The following is a 13,660-nucleotide window of genomic DNA, read 5'->3' on the forward strand; positions in this document are numbered from 1 at the left end:
CTTTCGGCAGAGTATCCCGTGTAACTAGAGCAAAAAAACTCAAAAGTAAATCACAATGGAGACAACAACAAATGCCCAAATGGCCAATCCGAGAATGTACTCGTCCGGAATAACCTCACGAAGTCATACATAGAGCCAAACTGCTCTAGCCGGAGCATCACTCACCGACGCCACAAATGACATACATATGTGAGTGAGAAACTGCTGCCAAAATGTGTCAAAAAATCATAGCATACACAACCTGTGTAAAAGTGTCCTCAACTGCAAATGGAAACACCTGTGGGAGTACTAGACTCAACCTGTAAGCTGGAAGTCAAAACTGGAAGCTCCAAATGGCCAAGCACTCATAGCTCAAGATAAAAAATGCAAAGTAAAACACGCCTGCGATGCACCACCCAAGAGGGAAAACATTGCACGCAAATCCTGCGTGCTACAAGCAATCGCAATCTCGATCGCACCACGATGCGCATAAACCAAATAAAAAACCAGTAACCAAAGTGACTATACGGTCAAAACCATGAGCAACCAAAGCGCATCAAACCACACTCCAAATGCATGCACCAATCTCCACACTTTGCATACATCATTGCAAACACATGCAAATATAGTACACAAATACCTGCTCTACCTGTGACTGTCAAAAACGTGCTCAAGGCATATATTGTCGAGCTCAAACTGCAATCACGTGATTCTCTCTGAGCATTTGAACACACAGATCATACATCGTATCCTCCCTCATGTGAGCAAACATGCAGCCAATACAACTTTCACATCCAAGAGCAAACCATGTGTGGAATCCTCGACACACAATAAACAGTTGCTACTGCATAAATTTTAGAGGTCAAAATCAGTCCAAATGGACATCATCATTGCATTTGAAGCGTGCCAAAACCACAGGTTACACCCTAACCTTGCATAAATCTCATTTTGTATGCAAAAGCTACGCAAAAAACACTGTTTTGGAGTCCAAAAAATGACATGCGAAAATGAAAATCTGCATTCTTCTTGCAAGTATGGCTGCAAAAAAAGAAAGAACACACACTTGCAATACACCCTTCTCTCAAGCTTGGGAATGTCCCTCAAGCTTCCATGAGCACAGATATGGTGATTGCTCACCAACAGCTGCTATGACCACAGCATTGTGGATCCGCGCCTGCGTCGCCTCCCCGACCAAGCTCTGATACCAATTGTGAAGGAATGGATCGGAGGCATGCATGTGTGTAGCGAATATGGAGAGAGAAGAGAGGGAGAGAGCACGACACAGGTATCTGGGGTAGAGCTCACAAATCTCATTGTATGAGCACACTGTAAAATGAGTGAGAGCTCCTTATTCTTTGTATGTATAAAGAATAAGGAGATAAATGTGGGTAGCCGGACACTGGCCGACGGACAAAGGCAAAGCACGGTGAGGCACACCGTCTTTACCTAACAATCAGTCACCACTGTGGAAGAATATAGAAGGGTAAAAATGGATCCTCTACCCAAAGCAATAGGACTGGTTATGACTTTATTTTCCCTACTCTATAGTCCAGGACAACTATGATTCCAAGAGAGAGCTATTGTCATGAAAAATAATTTCTAACCTTTTAAAAGTATTTTCCATCTTAATTTGGTCATTTAAGTCTAGAAAAATTAAAAGAGCACAAGTGAAATTGATTCAAGTGCGTATGGACCAGCTCGGTGTCAAAGGCTTGGGACCAAAAGGAGAGGTCCATAAAAGAGGAAGGGTAATTTTTTGTTTAGTTATCTCAATCATAGGTACATTTCATAGCTATACTAAGTTCAAGTAATCAAAATAACTCTTTAGAAGTATGAAATATGAGAATCCTTAGGGTTGATTTCTAACTTGCCATAAATAGTCCAAAATTCAGCACGGCTAAATTTAGCAGGTTTGTGGATTAGCTTGGTGGCACCTCCAAAGAATTGTGCTAAGGTATCGCATAGGAGGTGAAGCTTTAAAGCCCAAGGGTGATTTTTTCTTTTGCCAAAGTTCGTCCTAATGTAATTGGTCCTAAATTAGCAGGTAGGCTATAGCGTGGGTCAGGTTCATAAAGCCTCCAAAGGTTTGTTCAAAAGTCTTGCACCTCAACTAGTTAAATTCAAAGGTAAGTTTATGGTTTTTAATAAGTGAAAGGAAAGAGCTAAAGTCTAAGGTTAGAGTATCCCTTCCTTATTTAGAAAGTTCACTCTAGTCCTTCTCTTCTAAGCTTGGCTACGTCACATGTCCAAAGTAGCTCATACTTGCTTTGGGTGAAGTTAGCACGTGTGTGTATGTGTGGTGTGTACACTTGCCAAGACAAGTCCAAGAGAAATGGGGGGCAAGTTTTTCAAGTTCAGCAACTAAGGACATGTGTGTGAGTATGCATGAGTTGCACTTTGGAGTCTTCACTTCTCATTGAACAAGTTGTAGGCATTCCATTTGAAGACTATTGGCAAGTTTGCATGGATTGAAAAGCAAGGGCTCGTTGGAAATTTCTCTCTCTCTTCCTCATTCTCACACTCCCAAGTGCCAAGGGTGGCCGAGAAAACTCTCTCTCTCTCTCTCTCTCTCTCTCTCTCTCTCTCTCTCTCTCTCTCTCTCTCTCTCTCTCTCTCTCGGGAGCCGTAGAGACGGACTCTATGCTCAAGAGAAAATACATAGCCAAGCAGTGAAAGATCTCCTTCTTCTTCTTCATTTTCTATTACACTATTATGCTAAGAGTTTGCTCTTGGAGTATGCATATACGAAGTACTATTTTTCTTGCTTGAAAAATACTTCTTTCACTCTCATCTACCTCTTACTCCACAATTCTTTCTTCCCACTGGGATGTTCAGGGCTTGGGAAGGAGGGTTACACCATGGAATCTTGAAGAACACCATCTTCTTGGTTTGAGGAAATCTCCGTAAGAGCACAAGTTGTGTTGTAATCAAAGCTCTCTTTGAGACAAAATTATGGTACAAAGGGGGGGCCGGCTCCAAGCAAGTCCGGTCCTTGTGAAGTTGTCAATCTTGATTGTGGTACACTTTTTGAATTATATGCATGGTTATTATGTTCTAATGTGTAAATGTGCAATGAAATCCACCTAGCACAACCTCTAGTCTCCTCTCAAGAATTCTCTCGAGCGAAACTCTCTCCTTTCATAAGTTAAATTCCATTGAATCTAAAGTAAGTATTAGATTCTCTTACACTTTTGATGGATCTTGTTGGGTAAAGGGCCCTATGCTTAGGCCAACAGACATAATTGGTCTTCCACCTGAATAAGGGGATGTCTTACTATGCACACAATGTTATCCACCCCATCCACCATGTACTTCACTCCCTCTCTCTTCCCCTCCATGCACACATCTCATCCTCACCAATTGGTATCAGAGAAGATGGTACCAAGGTCCTCGACATTGCAACAGTGGTGGTCCGATATGGCTGGATGTAGTTTTGAGCTAGGGCCAATGAAAAGCTTGGTTGAGTTGTTTCAAGGTTTGACAAGTGAAAGAGGAGCTTCATGTGAAGCTATACATCAAACAATGCTCTCAAGTCGCACGTAATGTGTGTGTGAAGGCATTAAAGCATGTGCAACTCACTTTTTTGAAACTAAGAGTAGAGCTAAGAGCACAGCTTATTTTTATTCTAGATTTGCAAGATGTTGTAAACTATTTTCGACAACATCTACTTTCACCTGCTAATATGGGCTATTATCTACATCATCGTGTGTGTGGCAGAGTCTACAATAACTCGTTGGCATCACTACTTTGGAATTTCAAGAGCAAGGCAACGTTTTTGAATCAAAATTGCAGCGCCAATAGATTTTTGCCAAAGAGCACTTTCTCTCTCAGAGGTATGTATGCATAGTGTACAAAGAACATGTCACTGCATGTTACCATATACATGTGGTAGTGATGTGTGTGAACACACTTAGGACTGTCAAGGCATTTTCCCCTCACTAGGAGGTTTTGCCCCCCTACATTGTATATACGTCCATCATTCTAGGGCTATCGATCTTTCCATTGCACGCTAAGTAAAACACTCTCTGTTGTGTGCCTTGAGATTCCTTCATCTTCTCCAAGCTACGTGTGTTCTCCTGCAACCCTAATTCCAACAATTGGTATCTGAGTAGGTTGCGTCCTCCCGAGCTTAGGTCCCAACAACTCCAACACACGCTTGCTCACTTTCTCCAATTTTTGTGAGCTTTGGTGAGCGTTGACAAGTCGACAAAATTTTTGGGTAAGCTCGAAGATCTTAGTCTGCTCAAATTTTTTATTCGGGCTCTTTTGGGCCTCCATTTCCACTACATGCAGTACTGCATATGCTAGTTCGTCATTTTGTGCAGAATTTTTGTCAGTGTCATTTTCAGCATAAAAGGTCCCTTACGGTTTTCTACGGTTTATGCTATATAGCACATGTTGTTCCCACTTTCCTTCTCCTCTTTTTGGGATGTTTTCTCATCAGGTGCAGCATTTACGATGGCTGACAACAACATAGATGTGTTCAAGATGTTTGCTACTGAGGACAGATTGGATGGGGACAATTACCCTATGTGGGCTTATATGATGCAACATGTTCTTATGTTGAGGGGCGTTTGGAACATTGTGCAGGGCATTGATGTACGTCCTGGTTCTGAGGATATAGGCGATGTTCAAGATGTTGCAGGTCTTGTTGCAAGGAGTATTGCTATTAGAATTATTTTGCCTATGACAGAACAAGCTCGTTGGGATTAAAGGATGCACTGGCTCATGCATTGATTGCATTGTTTGTGAAGTGCACTATTACTCCTCACATTGTTCAGTGGAATCTACAAAACATGCTTGGGATATTCTGGCTGGTCTTTATGCAAGTTGCAATGAGGCAAAAATTGCATTGTTGTGTAAAGAGCTGGAGTCGAAGATTATGCATGAGGAAGATGACATGGACACTTTAATTTGCCAGTGTCAAGGATATCAATGAGGAACTTATTTCTGCAGGTGAAGTCATTTTAGACAGTTCCCTTGTGCGGACTATTCTTGATGCCTTGCCAGATTCTTACCAGACTTTTGCTAGTACTTGGAGACTTATGACCCAAGGAAGTCCTAATGTTGTCAAGTTTGATGCATTATGCACATTGTTGTTGCAAGAGACGCTTTCCATAAAAAACAGGACTAGACAGCTTGCAGTTGAACAAGCCTTTATTACTGCCTAAAGAAAAGGTGGTAACAACAATGCAGCCACTTCTTATGCTTCTTCTGCGTGTGGAAAATCACATGTTCCTAATGCTTCAACTGGCACCAATTTGTCTAGAAATTCTGGTGATAAGGACAAAAACAAGATGCGTTGCCATTATTGTAAAGTTAACGATCACTTGATCAAGCAGTGTCCTAAGTTGAAGGCCAAAGAGGCTAAGAAGAAAGAGGGTGGTTCCACTACAAATGCAACTATTGTTGAGTCTTCTATGAAAGGAGATTGTGATGTTGATGTTGATGCAAAATGGGCTTTTAGTGCAGAATGTACCTATAATCCTGTTGTCCATGATGCATGCATGTCAGTTGCTGCAGATTCACATGTGTGGTATTTTGACAGTGGTGCTACAACGCACATTACCTCACATCGTGATTTATTCACCTCTCTTGAATCTGTCCCTCATGGGAATTCAGTTACTTGTGCCAACAATGCCCCTTATCCGGTTCAAAGAGTTGGAAAGATTGTGCTTACTACTGCAAATGGAAGTTCTTTCACACTTGTTGATGCACTTTTACCTAGGATCAAGAAGAATCTTTTGTTTGTATCTACACTTGCTAGGCTTGGTCTGGTAGTCAAGTTTGTGGATGACATATGTACAATACATGATCTCAGTTTTGATGATGAAATTGTTGCATCTTGCATTTTATGACGTGGGTTGTATAAGCTCACTTTGTATGAAAAGTGTGGGTAGAATTTTGCAAATGCAGTTGTGGATTCTAAGGCTATTTCAGATGCAAAACTTTGGCATGCACGTTTTAGATATCTCAATTTTGCCACTTTGCTGCGTTTGCAAAAATCTGATATGGTTGCTTCTTTGCCGCCTCTTGAAGCACCTGTTAAACATGTTTGTGAACACTGTATTTTGGGTAAGATGCAACATTGAAAGTTTTCAAAGGATGGTTCAGTTAGGGCCACAGGCAGGTTGGAGCTTGTGCATAGTGATGTTTGTGGGCCCATCCAAACTCCATACTTGGGAAATTACCTTTACTTCATGACTTTCATTGATGATTACTCTAGGCATGCATGGGTATTTCCGCTTAAAGCAAAGTCCGAAGTATTTATATGCTTCAAACAAGTTTTGGCTATGGCTGAAAAGGTCTCGAAATGTAGTATGTGCACCCTCCGTTCTGATCGAGGGGGGAAGTATATGAATCATGAATTTAATGCATTTCTGGCTAGTCGTGGATAAAACACCAATGTACAGTGCCTTATACGCCTTAGCAAAATGGTGTTGCTGAGAGGAAAAAACAAGTAACCTACAGAAATGGCACGATGTATGGTTAAGCTTTGCCGCATTCATTTTGGCTTGAGGCTATTATGTGTGCCACTTATGTACTTAACAGGTGTCCTACAAAATCTTTACAGTCTATTACTCCATATGAAGCATGGCATTATAGAAAGCCTTCTATTGAGCACATGCATGTTTTTGGCTATTTGGCATATGCTTTGGTGCCACAAACACAACGTAAAAAATTAGATGATAAGGTTGTCAAATGTATTTTTGTTGGTTATAGTGCTGAAAGCAAAGGTTACAGGTTGTATCGTCTGCAAACAAAACGTATCTTGGTCTCACAGGATGTTGTGTTTGTGAAAGATTTTGTTTAGCCCTTGCTATCATGTACTAGAGACAATAATGTCAGCTCACAAGACATTTATGACACTTTGTTGCCTCTTTTCAGTGGTGAAAGTTCAAATGTAAATTCCAATGAGGCAAATATACAGCCTATGGGGGTTTCTGAAAATGTCACAGATCAGCATATTACTAATGTAGATGTACATGATGTACTTGATGAGGAAAGGGTTGAAAATGAGCAGGCTAGAGGTATGCCTAAATGACTGGTGCATACTTTGCGTGATGGTAAATTGGATGCACCTTTGTCTAGTCGTACTCTATCTTTTGATGAAGCAGAGAATTCAAAAAATTGGATGGTTGCCATGCAATCAGAATATGATGCACTTATAGAAAAAATGACACATGAACTTTATGTGATTTGCCTCTTGGCAAAAAGGCCATTGGCAGACTGTCAAGAGGATTTTTTTCTACTCGAGTGGCACTTTACATCTTGGCTTGTTTTACCCCAAGGGAGGATCATTGCCACCAGACTTACATGCTTTTTCAGACTGAGATTGGGCTGGTTGTTTTGACACGCGAGTGTTCACAAGTGGTTTTTGTTTCATGCTTGGCAGTTCATGTATATCATGATTGAGCAAGAAGCAACCTACTATGGTCACTTCCAGTCGTGAGGCTAAGTACAGGGCAGTCTTCACAGCTACAATTGAGTGTGTATGGCTCAGATGCCTTATGGCTGATTTGGGTGTTGGACAGGACACTGCCAACACTATCTACACTGATAGTCATAGCACATTGGCAGTTGCGAGAAACCCAGTTTTTCATGCTCGCACAAAGCACATTGAGGTGCATTACCACTATGTTAGGGAGAGGTTCTCAACAAGACAGATTAGCTTGGCTTATGTGCCAACACAGGACAACCTTTCAGATCTTTTCACAAAGGCATTGTCTCGTGAGAAGTTCGAAGCTTTCCACAAAGCTTTGGGCTTACTCCCCTTTGTGGACTGATCATGTCCTTAGAGGAAATGGAAATTCCCTTTACTCTATGTGCCATCTCTTGTTCACCGCATCACTCCAAGGGGGATTTGTTACCATATACATGTGGCAGTGATGTATGTGAACAGACTTAGGACCACCGGGGCATTTTTCCCCTCACTAGGAGATTTCCCCCCCCCCGTGCATTGTATATACGCCCATCATTCTAGGGCTATCGATCTTTCCATTCCACACTAAGTAAACACTCTATGTTGTGTGCCTTGAGCTTCGTTCGTCTTCTCCAAGTTGTGTGTGTTTTTTTGCAACCCTAATCTCAACACTGCAATGCTTGTAGCAAATCTAGAGCTAGTGCTAGAAGTCATTCATAGCTAAGATGAGAGAGGTAATGATAGGTAGCTACTTTGATGGTTATTTGATGCTTGATGCTAATGTGCATGGGTATGCATAATGTAGCCATTTGAAGGCATTTGGGTTTCAAGCGAATCCATTGGACATGTATTAGTTGAGCTTGTTACTTTTTTGGCATCTTACTTTCTTCAATTTGGATGCAGTGAGACCATGCTGGGAATGTTTGCCATGCACCGAACCATTAGCTCTGTTGGGCAATTATATGTCCATTCATGATAGATGGTTTGTACAAAGGGAGCTTTTGGCTTTCTTCTACTCGTGGTTTTGAGAGGATCTTAGGGACATCTTGCCACATTCCATGATGTTTTTATCTCCAGTTTTGAGGAGACATAGTTAAGATGTCTTTTTCAGTGGGATTCTATATATGCTTTGAGACGAAGATACTCTTAACAAGTGAAAGAAGGGTTTGGTGAGTCAAAGGGAGTTTATGCAATTCTCTTTGTACTTGTTGAGCCTCATATTGGGGTCTATACTCTGTTAACAAATTATGCATTTCAGACTATGATTGCAAGATATTATCACGGACGTGATAGTTTGTTCATGCTCTTGTTACGAGCATTAAGCCCTTTGTTGGGGTATAAAGCCCAATGTGGTCGCCTAGGTAAGTGGGCGGGCCGCCCGGTATGTACACATATTCTTTTGTAAAAACCTAATAAGAACTCACTATGCTCTACACATTACACTAGAGCGAGTTCACCATATCGTCGTGCTCTTCTTCTCGCACTCTCTCTCGCGTCGCACTTCCGCTCATACTCCTTCAACTGGTATCAGAGCTCAGATCGAGGCTCGGGGCACCACTACAGGAGGCTAGAGTCACCAGCTCAGATTGGAGTGAAATTCGACAGGCAAAGACAGCCCCAAATTGTTGAAGATGATGAAACAGGAAACAGAAGAAAGACAGCAACTCAGAGTAGGAAGAAGATGGAGAAGGAGAAGACACAGCTTGTGTACGAGATCTCTAAGTCTCTCTCTTTGTATTAGAATAATAGAGTATGCAAACTCAGAGCTACAAAGCTTATATGAAACCCTAAGAGATAAGGTGTCCTTTCACACCGGATGTCCAGGGGGAAAAACCCAGTGGGAGAAAAGTGCCCCTGGTGAAGCGCGTATACACACTAACACTACTACATGTCTACAAATCCCCCCTGTAGTGATAGTGTGAATCCGTACAAGGTAGCAGATCATCATGTGTATGAGAGTAAGCCCAAAGCTTTTCAGAAAGCTTCAAACTTTTCTCGTGATAACGCCTTCGTAAATAGATCTGCAATGTTATCCTGTGTAGGACAGTAAGTTAGTGTGATCTCCCCTGCATGTAGCCTTTCCCTGACATAGTGGTAGTGAACCTCTATGTGCTTTGTTCTTGCATGAAATACTGGATTCCTTGCAACTGCCATAGCACTCTGACTGTCAGTGAAAATGGTAGTGGGTGCCTGTTGACACTCACAAAGATCTGCCAATAACCTGCGTATCCATACACAATCAACTGTTGCCGTGAAAGCTGCCCTGTACTCAGCTTCACAAGTTGATGTAGCCACTGTGGGTTGCTTCTTGCTTAGCCAAGATATACATGCATTTCCCAAGAAAAAACAATTGCCACTTGTGGAATGTCGTGTGTCAAAATCACCAGCCCAATCTGAATCGCTATAACGAAGAAGCTGCATAGAACTGTGCTTTCCATACATATCCCCCCTTGGAAAGAACATGGCAAGATTAGGGGTACCTGAAAGGTAACGAAGTATGCGCTTCACAGCTTGCCAATGATGCATACCTGGGCTGTGCATAAATCTGCTTGCTTGTGAAACCCCAAATTGAATGTCTGGACGAGTGTTGCCTGCCAAATATATCAAGCAACCAACCGCTGCTGCATAAGTATGTACATCAAAAGGTTCTCCAGCATCGTGCATGCTCAACTTTGATCCAGTTTCTACGGGTGTAGAGATTGGCTTACAATTTTGCATACCAAACTTGTCCAAAATTTTATGCAAATATTTTGCTTGCAACATGTATATGCCATCCTCTGATTGCACAAACTGAATACCCAAGTAATAATGTAGCAAACCAAGATCAGACATCTCAAAGGTTTTTCTCAAAGCATCTTTAAACGCTTCAATTTCATTTGCGTTATTGCCTGTAAGAAGCATATCATCCACATAAAGTGTTAGCATAATGAGAACTCCATCTCTCTTTTTGACATACAAAGTACTTTCTGTTGGACTATTCTAAAATCCCTGGCCAATCAAATAAGTATGTATCTTCTCATACCATGCTCTTGGAGCCTGTTTGAGACCATACAAAGCTTTACGCAATCTACATACCTTTTGCTCTTGACCTTTTACAATAAAACCACTTGGTTGACTTACATAAACTTCTTCCTGCAAATCACCATTCAAAAAAGCAGTTTTGATATCCAACTGATGCACTTTCCAACCATGATGAGCAGCAATTGCAACTAGTGATCTAACTGTGGACGCACGAGAAGTAGGAGCAAAGGTTTCATCATAATCTATGCCTTTCTGTTGCGCATAGCCTTTTGCCACAAGCCTTGCTTTGTACCTGTCAACAGTACCATCTTGTTTCCTTTTTACCTTAAAAACCCACTTTGTACCAATAGGCTTTTTACCTGTAGGCAAGTCCACTAGATCCCATGTATGATTCTTATGAATAGAATCAATTTCTTGCTGCATAGCATCTTTCCACTGAACACACTCTAAAGCTTGTTCAAATGAATCAGGCTCATCTGCATCACAAAGAGTGCTAAAGCAAGCCAAATCTACTTGCTCTCTGCCAAAAGTAGTACCAGCACGTGTTTTTCGTGGCAACGATGCATCCAACTTGCTATCCTGCAAAGTTTTCTGAACCCATTTAAGCAAGGTTCTTTCTTCCCTGAGAACTTCTTGCTCTTCACGCACAATTTCCTCTACATCATGAGGTGTCACATGCTGATCAAAAGATTGATCAAGATTATCAACCTGTTGTGATTCTTGATTCTCCACAAAAGAAGGAAGCAAACCTTCAAATACATCATGTGTCTGCATATGAGGTACATCAAAAGCAACCATAGGTTGAGCAGTAGTTTCTGCAAAAATTACATCACGACTTTCAAAAATCTTGTTTGTAGCAGGATTGTAAAGTCTATAACCTTTACTTCCACTACTGTACCCCACAAATATACATTTGATTGCCTTATCATCAAGCTTCCCACGTAACTGCTGAGGGATATGAGCATAAGCAAGACAACCAAAAACACGAAGATAACTGACTGAAGGTTTTTTGTCATACCAAGCTTCATATGCAGTAATGGTCTTCAAGGCACGAGTAGGACACCTGTTTAAAACATGTGCTGCACAAGCAACTGCCTCCATCCATAGCTTATGAGGCAAACTCTTAGCCTTGAGCATACATCTAGCCGTCTCCATTAAAGACCTGTTCTTCCTTTCTGCAACACCATTCTGTTGTGGTGTGTATGGCATAGTGCATTGGTGTTTAATGCCTTTCTTTCCCAAAAAATCCTTAAATGCACCTGACATGTATTCACCTCCTCGATCGGTACGAAGAGTCTGTACTTTGCAACGTGTTTCATTTTCAACCATGGCGACATATTGTTGAAAAACTGCAAACACGTTTGACTTTGCTTTGAGTGGATACACCCAACAAAACCTGGAAAAGTCATCAATGAAGGTCACAAAATAAAGGCTGTTTCCTATAGATGGCGTCCTCATAGGACCACATACATCACTGTGTACAAGCTGCAACTTTCGTGTCGCTCTAACTGAACCATCCTGCAAAAATGCAAATCTGTGCATCTTTCCAAGAACGCAACCTTCACATACATGTCTTGGTGGCATCTCCAATAAAGACAAATCATGTACCAATCTAGCATGCCATAACTCAGCATCCTGCATGGCCTGAGTCTTTGTTTCTGCAATACATACCTGAATCTGCTTTTCATAACGATCTAGCACAAATAGTCCATTGTCCAGCGTACCTGTAGTGATAAGAGAATAACCATTCTCTCGATCTCGTACAACACATCTGTCATCCTCAAAAATGACCCGAAGACCATTTTTTGCAAGAGAGGATACAGACAACAAATTCTTCTTGATCCCTGGAACATATAAGACATCTGGCAAGCATAAATCTGAACCATCTGAAATGGTAATCAAAATCTTACCAACGCCTTTGATTGGATAAGAAGCATTATTTGCACATGTCACCTTCTTTCCTGCTGGAGCTGCATCCAATGAACAAAACAAATCCTTCCTTGAAGTAATATGCCTGGATGCACCACTATCAAAGTACCAAATCATTTGTGTCTTGTCAACACTGTAAGCAGAAAAATCTGAACATACTACAAAAGCATAAGAATCCTGCACAAAGTTTGCAGACTCTTCTTTAGCTGTAGAAGAATCACCAGAAGCTGAAACAACCAAACTTGACTCTTTCTTCTTTTCTTTAGCAATTCGCTTTTTACACTCACTAATGTAATGACCAGGTTTCTTGCAGTAGTGACATTTACCTTTCTTCTTGGACTTATCGGAATCACCTTTAGACTTCTCTGAAGATTGTCCTGCACTAGACTTGGAGTGATGAGCACTCTCTTTACCCCTGTTTTTGTTCTGTACAACAAGAGCATGATCCATACCATCCACCTGTAAAGACTTGTTCTTACGTGATTGATCCTCCTGCAATAGCAAAGCCACTAACTCTTCAAAATGAAGAGGGTCAGGATTAGCTCGCAAAGACAGAGTCAAAGAAGTCTGAAAAGTCAAATAAGATGGTGGTAGTGAATTGAGTGTTTTGGAAACCAAGTCCTTCTCTGGAATCACTTCATCAATGCTAAGCAATTGCTCTTTAAGATCCCTAATTTTTGTAAAATGCTCGACAATATCGTCACCTTCGTCCATCTGTATTTTGTCAAGTTGTTTCTTCAAAAACTCTATTCTGGCAGCGTTTCTTCCTCCAAACATAGCTTGCAGAGTGTTCCAAGCATCCTCAGAAGTTCTGCAAGATCTGATATGTGGTGTGATTGTCCTCTTTATGGTTAAGGCAATCACAGCCATAGCTTGTGCATCTTTAGTATCCCATCTCTTTTGCTCTGGAGTGACTTGTGAGGGTCCTGCACCAACAGCTGCACCACGACCAGGCGTGGCAGGTGCAATGCTACCTGGACGAACTTCATCTTCAGATACATAATCCCACAATCCTTTACCAACCAAAACATTTTTGGCCATAAAAGACCAAAGAGAATAGTTGGTACCATCCAATTTGTCTTCGGATGTAAACGCACCAAAAATCTCTTTCTCCGTAGATTGAGCCATACTGTAGATGCACACAAGAGAGCAAAAGAACCTCCAAGAGATTCACAAATCTCCTCTCCAATCCAAGCAAAACTCTACACAAAATCTCAGCACAAAGCTAAGACAAGGTGCTTCCCAAAAGAACTGTTTACCTGAAGAAAATCTGTCAAAAAGCACACCCTCTTGATCTAAACGCCTCCG

The sequence above is a fragment of the Adiantum capillus-veneris genome, chromosome 15 (assembly GCF_014529385.1).
Source record: "Adiantum capillus-veneris isolate H3 chromosome 15, ASM1452938v2, whole genome shotgun sequence".
NCBI lineage: Eukaryota > Viridiplantae > Streptophyta > Polypodiopsida > Polypodiales > Pteridaceae > Adiantum > Adiantum capillus-veneris.